Source organism: Theobroma cacao, chromosome 6 (genome assembly GCF_000208745.1).
Source record: "Theobroma cacao cultivar B97-61/B2 chromosome 6, Criollo_cocoa_genome_V2, whole genome shotgun sequence".
NCBI lineage: Eukaryota > Viridiplantae > Streptophyta > Magnoliopsida > Malvales > Malvaceae > Theobroma > Theobroma cacao.
In genome coordinates, this window is record NC_030855.1 from 8,169,582 (window position 1) to 8,182,415 (window position 12,834).

General features: G+C 33.9%; 1 long non-coding RNA gene across 1 annotated transcript; it reads right to left on the reverse strand.

The window, feature by feature from the left end:
* On the reverse strand, positions 366–1,688 carry LOC108662499. The gene is made up of 2 exons (XR_001928373.1): positions 1,463–1,688; positions 366–599 (listed from the first exon to the last, which is right to left on the reverse strand). It is a non-coding gene; the product is annotated as an uncharacterized LOC108662499 (long non-coding RNA).

Consider the following 12,834-nt stretch of genomic DNA (forward strand, 5'->3'; position numbering starts at 1 on the left):
ACTGTGAAAAAATAAATTTCACTTCACAAAGGCATTTTGGNGGCACTCATCCCCCGAATACCATATCGAGACCTCGTAAGGCTTTCGTATCGGTTTCTTATCTCCCATGTGGTTAATCGTTGCCAAATGTCGTATTTTAGAGGCTTTTAATCTTTTTTTTTATTTAAAACTGTGAAAAAATAAATTTCACTTCACAGGGGCATTTTGGTTATTTTTCGTCAAAAATTTCAAATTCGACCAAAATGTAGTACTTAAGCGAGAAATGCATATTTTGAAATCGAAATTAAATTTGAATGTCTAAAATGTGATTTAAAATGGAAATATAACCATTTAAATAAAATAAAAATATTCGACAAAATATTCTATTTTCTTACAAATTAATATTTACAGAGTATTTTGAAAATGATTTTTAGTAGCGTAAAAGTTAAATACATTTATACAAACTATAATACGGAAAAACAAAGTATGAAATTTAATTTACAGTGCTACGTGGGCCCATAAATGAACAAAAGTAGTAAAAACAGTAAACCTACAGTTTTTGAAGTAGTATGGCCAACTATAGTTCTCGACGATGTCTGCTATCTACAGGCTAACCCGACCTGAAATGATGGGATAAAAAAAAGGATGAGATTATAAAATCTCAATGAGTAAACAAACACCATCCAAATAATCTAAAGGCGAGTCAAGGGACACAATTAAAAATAATTCATTTTAGTAAATTTTTCACAACACGAATATTCATTTCAACCAAATAATCAATATAGCTCATGAATTTCTCAAAACTTGGCTCATGCCAAATCCTATACTCGGGGACACCTGGACCAAGGGTATCCAACCAAGTCCTCCAAGACTGTGAAAAATTTTATATAATCATAAAACTTGTTTTCATTTTGAAAAATTTAATCGTTCCTTGGCGTTGACTAAATCTCACTTCACATGGTGGTTAACGTGAAGTGCACTCAAAAAGCCCACCTCAGGAGATACCCTACGCGCCTCTACGACTGAGGTGAGAATATAAAGGAGTCTACCGTGCCCCTCTAATAGGTTGATCCACGAAACCCCGCCACTGTAGTAGCTAATCTTTAATGCACCAATTGATCAAATCTCAATGGCATAGCATGGCAATTACATTACTAACCAATTTATCAAGGTAAAACAGACAGTTCATATTTTTCAACACAAGTATAAATTCAGCCAATCGTGCCAATTTATCACAAGCCATTTAATTCAAATCATAATTTACAATAAATCACATTGTCTCCAATTACTCAAATTTTCAAATCCAACATTTTTTTTTCAAATCAATTTATAAAAATTTCAATTTATTTTATAATTCCATTTATTTTATAAATTCATATTTTTCTCATAAAACAAAAAATTCATCATTTAAAATAATTTTCACAAATCATAAAATTGAATAAAAACTACTCTAGATAATTCAGACGATAATAGGTTTACTCACAAGTTTCAAAAGTTTAGATTTCGAGTGTACTCAGCTTAGTGATCCCCAAGCGTAATTTCCTTGCGTTTGTTGAAGGGCACACCACCTTGACACAGTATAAAATCAAGGAATTTAGTATGTTGCCCTTAAATTGAAATAACTAATTTAGATCACTAATGCATGGTATGAAATGCAAAAGGTCTAAAATTTGCCTAAACACCGTATTGACCTATTTCGGTCTTTTACCTGATAAATTGAAATACACATCCAATTCAACTCCAATTGATCCCATTTCTTTTTCTAATGCTTCAAATCACCTATGTCTAGCCAAATAACCCAAAAATCAGCAAAGCCACATTCATATTCCTTCTTGGAAAAAAATTCGGCCAAAATGGTGCATCACTATCATAATTTTTCCTACTTGATTTTTTTTCCATAATTCATTAATTTCCATATTAAAAACTATGATTTCATAATCAAATAACCTAAAATAACATCACATTCTTCCTCACCATTGACTTGAAAATTCAGCTAAGGCTAGGTAATGGGAAAATGAATGTTTTTCTACATATTTTGTTTACTAACATGCTAAACTAACACTAAACACTAACATATATCAAAATCAAATCAATCCAACAATTTTCTCTCTCTAGACCCATATGACCAGCCATGAAATCACCATGCAAACATGCAATTTAATCATGGAAAATAAGGAGAAATGCTTGGGAATAAGAAACTCAAGCTTAATAGAAAAAATCTTACCTTTTTCACTTAATTTCCTTGAAAATTTACACTTTTTCTTTGATTTTCTCTCTCTAGGGTTTGCTTTTTATTTTCTCTCTCTTCTTGCTGGTTTGGCCGACCATGGGGTGGAAGATGGGCTGGTTTTTGTGCCTTTTAAAAAGGAAAAATAATAAATTAATAAAGGCATGACACATGGCATCATGTCATTGGCTCGTTTTTTTAAAATTTTGACTTTTCATTTTAATTTTCCACCACACCTTTATTCCATCTTTATCCATTCCCACCATAATTAAATTCCACAAATTTGACAAGTGTTGGTGGTGCAAAATTACCATTTTGCCCCCGACATGGTAAAATTACCGTTTTACCCCTATACTCCAAAAATACTGAGAATTGAAAATTTCTCCCTCATCAAACTCCAATTATGTTCTAAATAATCTAAATAATTAATCTTGATCAATTGTTATCAAAATTTGTTTTTCTAAATTCCCGTTTTTCCCTTAAATGACAAAATGACCATTTTGTCCCTAATTGGTAAATTCTCCCGATTGACTCCAAACTGGACCTCGAACTCCGAATCACTGTTTTGAGAAATCCCTAGACTATGAAATTGAAATTTCATCTTAAATTTTCTATTTTAATTAGTTCGAGGTATAAATCAACTTAGTTGTACTTTTAAGTACAATACTGACTTTTACCTATTTTATCGAGATATTCTAGTACACAGGCATGATGCCAACTATATGTATGACCTGACAAATAATTTAGGGCTAGGCTTGACATTAAAACCCTCAATTTAACCCTTGGTTGATAAATCATGTGACGATAGAGAATTCATATTCAAAATGAAATTGGAGAAGTGGAAAATATGACAAAAACTCGCCAACTGATAAGCGAAACAGAAAGTTTTATTTTCGCTACAGCGAGAAACAGAGCAATAAGAAAGATTTCCTTTCATCCCAAATAAACCATTTCACTGCAATGCAAATCAATTTGGAACACTAAAAAAAAATGCTCAAGGTTCAACAAGCAGGATTCCACATACATTATAGTCACACATGTTATTCATAAATTCTTTATTGCATTAATACATGTGAACATATGCAAACATATATGTATATATATACATCCACCGCCTCCCCAGCTCATGTGCATCCCCCCACATCGTGCACATAGCTGGAGTCATCGTGTGCATCCTCCCACATCATGCACATCTAATGCCATCGTGTACATGCCCCCATATCGTGCGCACGGGCAATATCATCATTCGCCTACTTCACCACCGTCATTACCGGTATGTGCATCCCTTCACATTGTGCACACACACGGTTATATCCATTACACAATATTATCTACCAATGTACTATACATATATCTATATATATATATATATATATATATATATCAACATTATACCGAAACACATGGATTCATCACACTTTGTATTTCACAACATAAAGACATTTCATAAGGGCTTGTTCCAAGGCACTTTTTTTTTTTTTGAAAGAGAATTGGATAAATCATTCAAAGTATTTGTCCAAATGCATTCACATATCCCAAAACAGTTTTGAAATGCAAGTTCACTGACCTATCTTTGTTGATTCTTAAAGTAGCTCTAACTTCCACTAATGCCCTGAATGGTGATGTGGGGTTTCGGTGGAGCCAATCACATATTAGCATCACAATCAACTCAATCACATAACCATAATTCTAAAAGATATCTCCTAAATCATGTTCCACTAGTTATTCCTAACTAGCTTCCAACTACCATCAAGTGGCTATTTATTTGCACCATTATAATCGCACCAAAATGAATAAACTACCTCAACTACACAACACTCATAAATCTAACTATTAATCATTCTCAACTACTAAAATATCAACTCAATTTCAATGCTCACCTTGCTAGATTTGCAATTGAATATCTCCTCAAGAATTCCTAAACTATTATAGAAGGTCTTTTTTTCTCTCTCTAAAACCCTAGTTAGTGAAAGAAAGTATTGATCTAAAACATTTCAGGGGTTTTAAGGTGAAAGAGTGAAAGAGCATAAGAGGTTCTATAAAAAAAATGCACAAAAGCATGAAAATGAAGGCTAACTTGAGAGAGTTATGGAAGCTTGAAGAGCACTCCCATGAAAGGTGACGAAATATGGGATGGGAGGAAGAAGAAGAAGATGAAGTGTTGGAAATCTGAGAAAAGTGCTGGAGAATGAAGATATTTATAGTTAAAACTTATCTAATTGTTCAAAAAATTACAATAATGCCTTTAGCAATGCCATTTGTCTTCCTCTTATTCTTATGAAATCTTTTACTCTTTTGACACTAGGAAAATGTCCAAAATCCTTTGAAAGAGGTCCCTTAAGTAGCCCCCAAAAGTCCTAGCTTCAAAAACCCTAAAATCTTATTATTTGTAGAATTTACGATGAGGGGTCGTGGCTCTCAATTTCCAACATCGCGGCACTCAAACATTTTGCCAATTTCGATCTTCTAACACAGTTCTTTCACTTCGACAAAGATTTTGACCACCTTCCCATCAAAACTGGGCAAAGTGGCAAACACCAAAGGTGTAGCCATGCCTCTTAGCTTTCTAATGGTCTAAAAATCATGTTATTTGAACTTCTACAGTGGGAGATATACTTGAAAAACTAAAATATATGCAAATAGGGCTACTGTTCATTATGCACCTTTCTTCACCAATTAAAATTATTTTTGATCCTACTTCTATAACGATATAAAATAATTATAAGTAACATAAAACTAGCATCATTAGCTCAAATTAAACCTTTAAACATAAGTTTCACCTCGAGTTACGCGTCTATGAAGGTCAAGGTTTCACACTTACCTCAATGCTTAAATTTATAAACTCCAAGTGAATCACAATCATCACTATTCATTCCAATCAAAGTGCGCCCCTTGTACCATTACTGTATATGTTTCTTTATATTGATTGCAATAAGGATCCAATATCATCCAATTTCTTCTCACTGACAACTATAGGCTCAAGTTATAACTCCACTGAATGAATAAGTCATTACGGACCTATTAGTCCAACTCCAATTTCCTCCATCTTTAATCGAAGGGATTTTGTCAAACCCTGTTCTATAAAATAATTACGACGTTATTTACATGCTCAATAGAATGTTTGCATATTTAGGAAGTTCGAGAAATAATTAAAAGACGATATTGCCCTTAATGGTACCATTAAGTCGATTAAGCCTCGAACTAGTTCAAATAGGAATTTTATGGTGAAATTAAGAGTTTCACAATCCAGGTATAACTCAAAATGGTAATTCGGAGTTCGAGGATCAATTTGGAGTCAAACCGAAATTTTCATTATCTAGGGGTAAAATGGTAATTTTACCACCTGAGGATGAAATTGGAATATTGGAAGAAGTTTTTGATCAAGATTGATCACATTTGACTCATTGGAGTATAATTTGAGGTTGATAAGTGAAAAAGTTATAATTTTGGTATTTTTTGAGTATAGGGGCAAAACAGTAATTTTACCATCTCGGGGGCAAATCAGTAAATTTTCACCCCCGACACTTGTCAAGACCAAGGAATTTTATTCATCATGTAAATGGATAAACATGAGAAATATGTGGTGGAGAATTAAAGAATTAAAAGTCAAATATTTAAAATTTGAACCAGTAAGGGAAATGCCATGTGTCATGCTTTTATTATTTTATTGTTTCTCTATAAAAAGGCATAAAAATCAGCGCATTTCTCCCATAGTGGTCGGCCAAACCAGAAAAGAAGAGAAACCAAAGAAGAACAAACCCTAGGTGGGAAAAATCAAAGAGAAAGTGTTGGAATTCAAGGATTTGATCAAGCAAAGGTAAAATTTCTTTGATTTTGCTAGTGATTTACCGTACGCATGCATTTCTCCTTAATTTCCATGGTTGGATTGTATGTTTTCATGGGGAAATCATGGCTGGGCGAATGGGTTTGGTGAGAGAAATGATGTTGGAATTGTTTGATTTTGAGTTATGTTGGTGTTTAGAGCTAGTTAAGCATGTTTAGAAACAAAACAACAAGAAAAGAATCCATTTTCCCCATGAACCTACAATGGCCGAACCCTATGTGAAGTGTAGAAGTAATGAATTGATTTTGTGATCAAGTGAATTGGTTGAGAAATTGATGAAATGATGATTTATGTTAAGAATATGGAATGGAAAAATTTTTAGTGATAGTGCATCACAATGGTCGAAATTTTCAAGAAGAATTGTGAGGATTGTTAGGCTGAATTTTAGATTATTGGAATTGTATTTAGTGAATTGAAATATTAGAAATGAAATGGTGCAATTTGGAGCCAAATCGGATACAATTATCATTTAATCAGGTAATAGGCCAAATTAGGTCAGCACTGCATTTAAGCGGTAGTTGGATAAGTTGCATATCATATCATGCATATACACCGAGCCTGAATTGATTTTATAATGGTCAAGAATTAATGTGGTGAATTATGTATTGTACATCGTGGATAGGTGGTGAGCAAATTACACTAGTAAAAGTACAAATATTGTACTTGAAGACTGAGATTAGGAGTATATCGACTCCTAGAACTGTGAGTAAACTTATTATCGTCTTAATTATCTAGAGTAGTTTTATACAATTGAGTGATTTTATAGAAAATGGGTTTAAATGGTAAATTGCTATGTTTTAGGAGAAATTGTGATTTATAAAATGATTTTATAAATTTTCTGAAAAATTGAATACTGGTTTTGAAAATAGATTAATTGGAGACTGTCTGCTTGTGTTATAAATTGTGTTTTAAATTATATGGCTTATAGCAATATGTGTGCATGAATGGCAAAGTCGGTATTTGTATCAAAATTATATATACTATGTATTCAGCCTTGAGAGGCTAGATTGCGATAAATTTCCATGTCATACAGATAAATATTTTATAAATCAGGTGGTAGATAAAATAATCCATAATCCCTACAGTGGAGGTTCTATGGACCAGCCTAAGAGAGAGGGCATAGAATCAAATATACCTGACCTCGATCGGAGAGCCGTGTGGAGGGTTTCTCTAGAGGTAAAGATTTGAGTGCACTTCACATGGACCACCACGTGAGAGTGAGACTCAGCCAACGCCAAGGCATGGCTAGAATTTTGGATGTAAAGATATTTAACAGCTTTGGTGGTCTCGATCAGATGCCTAGGCCAAGGCATCCCCAAGAATGATTTTGACAGAAGCCAAGTTTTGTGAGATATATAAGCCATGTTGATTAATTGAGTAAACTGAATATTCATGTTATGAAACATATATTGGAAAAGGATATTTTAATTCGTCTCCATTCACTCCCCTTTAGATAGTTTAGATGGTGTTTGTTTACTCACTGGGATTTTGTAATCTCACCCTTCTTCCTATCCATTTTTCAGGCTCAGGATAGTTTGTTGATAGTTGATTAAGACAAGAATTACTCTCGGAATTGCATCCTAGAAAAGTAAGGGTTCGTAGCCCTACACCTTCTTTGTCAGTTGGGGGCCCACGTGTCACTGTAAAAGTAATTTTATACTTCAGTTATCTGATTTAAAGTATGTATGAACATATTTAGCTTTTACACCATGTTTTTGGCGGGTTTTCGTATTTTCAAAGAAAAATGACAAAAATGCCCCTATGAGCTGAAAAATAATATTTTATTATTTTGATTTGGAAACGACTTATGATTTCTTGAAATGTGAGATTTAATAACTGTCACTCACCGGGGAGATGCGGAAGCTGATGCTAAGCCTTGCGGGGTTCCGATCTGCATTTCGAGTAATGAGTGCCTATAGGGATGTCGCGACAGTTGTCACGAGGCCAATGGGGAGTTTCGGATCGTGACAGATTTATTATTATATTAACCTTTCATTAGGAGCATTTGCTTAAAATCTTTCCAACGATAGCTCGTGTCTCGGGTGGCATCTCAAACCTGGACAACGGTACCACTTATGACCTTTGCATAATGTTAGCAAGATGGTAGGTTACTAGAAATAGGAGTTTATATAGCCTCTTGTTTATGAATTGTGTTGCAGTCACAAACCATAAACAAGACTCTACATTAACTCCGAAAACTCCGTTGACTGACACGAGAATTCTTAGGACTCGACTAAACCTAGAGCTCTGATACCACCTTTGTCACAGGTCAAATCCCGAGCCATGACCGGCGCATGAGCCCAATAGGCATAACCTACTAAGCCCAAGCAAGCTTTTTTTTTTTTATGCAATCCTAATCATCATTCTCAACCTTCATTTCTAAAGCCACATATTACAATTCTCAATTATAAACATTTTAGTAACATTTTATAGCAATCCAATATTCACATTTGTATTATGCTAACATAGTATCACTCATTTGCCACCTTATAGTGGCATCAATAATCAAATATACATATTTGATTTTTAACATGAATCTTAGTGGTCTTTATTACTTATACATGTAAATAAGCATAAGACTCTTGACCGTCAGCGGAGTGACCGTGGGTAAAGGTACAGCTACTGAGATGCCATAGTACCTACCAAGAAGGCGAGTATATGTGTGCAACTCAATCTAAGTCCCAACTTGCCTTCGAATCTGAAAACATGAAGTTTAAAAACGTGAGTATAAAACTCATTGAGTGAACATAAGAAGGGAACAAGCAATCAATAGGAAGAATTTAGAAATCATGATGCACTTGTTTCAAAAATAATGCAATTGATTTATTTTCTTACTAAAAACCCCTCATTTCAAACTTTGATTAATAACCTCATAGTGTTGCAAAAACCCAAGATCAATCCATGAAGTTAATTGGGTGAAAAGTATGTCAAAATCAACCAAGGTAGCAAGCATGGCAGCAAGTTTCTTGCTGCAGTGAAGTTCATTCTCGCTGTAGAGAGATTCAGGCGGTCAAAACAGAAAGTTTCTCGTTGTAGCAAGAAATAGTGTCAATTTGTATGTATTTCAGTTTTTCTAGCATATCTTCAGTTAAAGAAGTCCAATTGACCTGATTTTTAAATCATTAGAAAGTTAAAAGACAAGGATACAACTTTTATGTTTACCACTTTTCCCAGTTCGAATGGGAAGATGGTCAAAATCTTCACCAAAGTGAAAACACTGCATTAAAACCCAAGAGTTTCTCATTGCAGCGAGATTTATTCTTGCTGCAACGAGTTGTTGGTTGCCAAAATAGAATGTTTCTCGCTGCAGCGAGAAGCAGGGCACCTAAGTGTTAAAAAGACCTCTTTTGCACTAAAAATCTATTTGGTGTTGCAATAAAAATCAATTTGCAAGAAAATAAGAAATTCTCAAGATTCATCATGCCAAATTTCACATGCATTACACCCATATACCACATTCATGAACTTTTATTTCACAAACATATATATACTTATATACATAAATAAACACCAATACCACCATCATCTCACCCAGCTCATGTGCATCCCCCCACATCGTGCACATAGCCGAAGTCATCGTGTGCATCCCCCCACATCGTGCACAGTCAGTGCCATCATGTACATCGCCCCACATCTTGCACACGGGCACTATCATCATCTATCTCCCTCACCACATCATCACCAGCATGTGCATCCCCCCACATCGTGCACACGCACAGTTATAATTATCACACAATATCAACTATCAATACACAACATATATATATATATATATGTATATATATATCAACATAATATAGTAATGCATGAATCCATAACAGCCACATTTCACAACATAGAGATAATTTAGCAAGGGCTTGTTCCCAAGGCACACAGTTTTAAGAAAAGTTGGATAAAATCAATCAATATTTTGTGCAAATAGTTTCACATTCCCAAAATAGTTTTGAAATGCAAGTTCACTCACCGATATTTATTGAATCTTTAATTGACTCTAACTTTGATTATTGCTTCAAATGGACATGTGAGGCCTCATTGGAACCTATTTTCACACACAACATCACAACCAACTCAAATTGGCATTAATATAATTCCAAAAGCTCTTTCCTAAATCAAATTCCACTAGTTATTCCTAACTAGCTTTCAATTGCCATTAAATGGCTATCTGTTCTTTCTACTCTAGTAACTCTAGAAATAAATAAACAAACCTCACTAAATAAACAACTCACAACTCCAATTACTAGCCATTATCAACAACCTAAAATCAATCCTCATTCATTACTCACCTTGGTGGATTTGTAGTTGAATTCTTTCTCAAGAATACTTAAGCTATCATGGAAAGTCTCTCTCTCTCTCTCTAAATTTCTAGCTAGTGAGAGAAAGTGCTGAACAAAAACTTTTTAAGGGTTTTAAGGTGAGAGAGTGAAAGAGAACAAAAGGTTCCATGAAGAAGTGCTCATAAGCATGAAAATTGAAGGTAGAGAGAGAAAGTTATGGAAGCTTTATGGGAGGCTCCCATGGAGATGAAGAAACATGAGATGGGAAAGAAGAAGAAATGGCTGGAAGTTGCTGGAAATTGCTAGAGCTTTAGATATTTATATATAAAGTTTATCCATTTCTCACTTGAATTACCAAAATGCCCTTAACATGGTGACTTTGTCTTGCTCTCATCCTTTCTGCAACCTTTTACTCCTTTGACACTAGGGTAAGGTCCATAATAGTCTAAAAATACTCGAGTTCATGAAAACATAAAAATTTAGACTCGAGACGTAAAATGACCATTTTGCCTCTATTATGGAAATTATCATTATTTTTATCTTTTTCATTTATTTACCATCATAAACATCATTTATTCATTCCTTAGGCCTATTTAGATCTTAATAGTGTCAAAAAAACCTACTCGTAGGAGCTCACCAACAGAAATTACGAAATTACCCCTAGTCTTCATTATCGCGTCTACTTCTAGTTACGTGTCTATAGAAGTCAAGATTTTAAAGGTTCACTTATGAATTACCCTTTTAAATAGGTACTTAATCTCAATTGGCATCCGTAAACTTTATTAGCCATCGTATCAAAATACAGGGTATTATAAATACTCCATAGACTTGAGGCACCAGGTTGTCTTATGTGTGGAGTGCTATGCTTTGATTTCATCCCTACAGGTGCCTAACCAAGGATGCCAAAATAGGATACTTTTGGGTATAGCATGAAGCATGTGAAGGCAAATGAGTGGTCAAGATAAGAATTATCTCCCCAAGTGATTCGAGGGGAAATATCTCATTAGTTCTTAATTGATATTAGCTTAATCAAATCCTTGGCCAAGGTGATTAGGAGATTATGGAATGAGTTTCATAAGACTCCATAAAGCTAATGATTTAAATACAAGAATAAATATGGAGATCAATAAGAGTAGGCATTGCACCAAGCTCTTATCATCTTCGGGATATATGATGAGAGAATGAATTACATTGAAAAACTGTACACTGAAAGGTTGTCAAAGAATCTTTTGACTCTCCTAACAATTGGATGGCCATGATGCATTGCTAGATGCCAATCATGGTCTATGGAATTGAATTACTTAATTTAAAATTGAATATGATTCATTTAAATTAATTAATTAATAATATTTTAATTCAATTCCATTGCCAACATGTTAGGAACCTAATGAGTCACATACAAAGATTACAATTTGGATTAAATTGAGAGTGTGATGATTTAAGTGAGACTTAAATCAAATTCTACGTTTTAACTACTAAGGACCTAATTAAAAGAGTTTAATTAAGTATTGGTTAAATATTATAATTGTTATAATATTAAGGACTTATTTTGCAAATTTCAATAAGTTAAACCTAGATATAAATATCACATTATAGCCACTCTTTTTTTTTTAAAGAGAAAGAAACAAAAAAAAAAGATTTTCTCTTGAGTGCTGCCACTCTTGAGAAGTTTATTTTCTTCTGAAAACTTCTCCTTTGGTTCTTTGTTCAAAGAAGAAAAGAGAACAAATCGTTGTTCACTTGCTAGCACAAGCCCGTGGCATAAAGCTCTCTCCTTGAGAAGGATCCGTTGCAATCGTGTGTGCATCATTGGAGGCCAAGCGATTGAGTGGCTGGGATTCTTTCACACAAAAGGTGTTCACGTTTTGTCACCAAAAGGAATCCATTTGATTACAATATCGTTTGGAAAGGTAAAATTTTTCTGATTTTATGTAGTACTTATCTTTGCATTAAACAACCAAGGTGATCCAAAGGTAGGAGGTATGTATTTTTATTTATTTTAATTTTTATTCTGCTACGTTTATACTCTAATCATGCCGTTCCTAGCAAGAACAAGGCTGCAACGCTGGTGAAAGGAAACACAACACATTTTCCCGAGAGCTTAGCGTCGCAGTGCTGAAGATTTTCCAAAAATAAAAAGTTGATGATATTTTGAAAATTAGATTACTTGGAGCTTATTTAAAGGACCTTTTTCTGAGATTTGAAGGTGGAGGCAACAATCAATTATTCTGGAGATTTGAAGCCAAGAACAAAGCAAGAAAATAAGAGAATTGGAGGGAGAATCAAGATCACAAAGCTCTAACTATTACTTTTATCTCTTTACTTTTGTGTTTCTCTTATTTCCTTTAACTTGGATTAATGGCTAAATTTCTTTGGATGAAGTTTTTATTAGATATTATGAGCTAAATTTGTTTTTCTAGGATTGCAATTTAACTCACATGTAATCTAAACGTTTAATCTATTTCTTTCTTATCTTTAATGGGATTTGAATTATTTATTCCAATTTGTTC